We start from the raw sequence: 1,420 nt of genomic DNA, 5'->3' as shown, positions 1-1,420 counted from the left end.
GGCACCGCGCTAGCGCGGGGTAAAAAGCGCGCTACTTGTAATATTTAGTTGTAGTGTCGTAGTAGTAGCGCGGGAACCCGCGCTACTAGTATGCAAAAAACCAACGCTACTAGTAGCGTTTTTCCTAGTAGTGGCCCTTTTCCAAAGGGTTCACCCTCCCGCGAGATACGCCCAAATACACCGGCTCTGTGAAGCCGGAGGATTGGCTGGTCGACTACTCGACAGCCGTCAGCTGCCAGGACCCCGACTCAATGCCACATCGATCTAGCATGTAACACCTCATATCACTTTGCGGCCTCACACACGGTATTCCCACGGGTGTCGCCTTACCTTTGCCCGGGACCGTTTGCGCCTTTTGGCACACGTATATGATAGTGTCGCTAGCATCCATATGATAAGGAGCCCGGGCTGACATGGCTAGTCGTAAACCCAAAGTGGCACAAACTTACAGGGACAGGCATCCATGACCCAGCATCGAACGTGTCGGTCATCAGGGAGTGAATCCAGGCTGTAGCATTGGGCTAGCAGGACTCCGGTGAACCGGGCTGTAGCAGGCTAACAGGACTCCGGTATTCATCGCATGACATTTCCCCGAAGGGACAGACACAGGAACGAAGAAGGACACATGCCGGCCAACCTAAGTGTTCTGGAGCAGTAGCAAGCTACCATGGCTCAGTGGAAGCACTAGGAGACATTTCCCGGTAAGAGAGGTACTAAGGATAAATAACTAGATAGTCAGATCCCACACATACCAAGCATTTCAATAACATACACACAATATGCTCGATATGTGCAAATACAACATGGCATCACAACATGACTCTACAACTCAAGTATTTTATTCAATAGGCTCCGAGGAGCAAGATATTACAAACATGGGTCTCACGACCCAACATTCAGAGCATACAAGTCAAAGCACATGCGGAAGCTTAACATGTCTGAGTACAGACATCTACAAAAGAAAAAGGCTGAGAAGCCTGACTATCTACCAGATCCTGCCGAGGGCACAACATCGTAGCTGAGGTAACAAGCTAAATGTCGAAGTCCACGCGGAATTACTAGAGAGACTGAAGTCTCTGCAAAAACGTAAATAGGCAAACGTGAGTACAAATGTACCCAGCAAGACTTACATCAGAACTAACTACGTATGCATCATTATCAACAAAGGGGATGGTGGGGTTTAACTGCAGCAAGCCAGCTTTGACTCGGTGGCTATCCTAAACTATGACTGCAAGTACTCTTTTGAGGTGGCGCACACGAGTCCACATATTCACCATATCAATACACCACTATGGATCCGCTCCTGTCTCCCTACGAGAACGCCATCCATAGCACTCACGCTTATCTTGCGCATTTTAGAGTATCCACTTTCACTTGTATATGAACTGTTATAGGCAACCCAGAAGTCCTTTACCGCGGA

The sequence above is a fragment of the Triticum aestivum genome, chromosome 3B (assembly GCF_018294505.1).
Source record: "Triticum aestivum cultivar Chinese Spring chromosome 3B, IWGSC CS RefSeq v2.1, whole genome shotgun sequence".
NCBI classification, from domain to species: domain Eukaryota; kingdom Viridiplantae; phylum Streptophyta; class Magnoliopsida; order Poales; family Poaceae; genus Triticum; species Triticum aestivum.
This window is presented reverse-complemented; position numbering follows the sequence as displayed.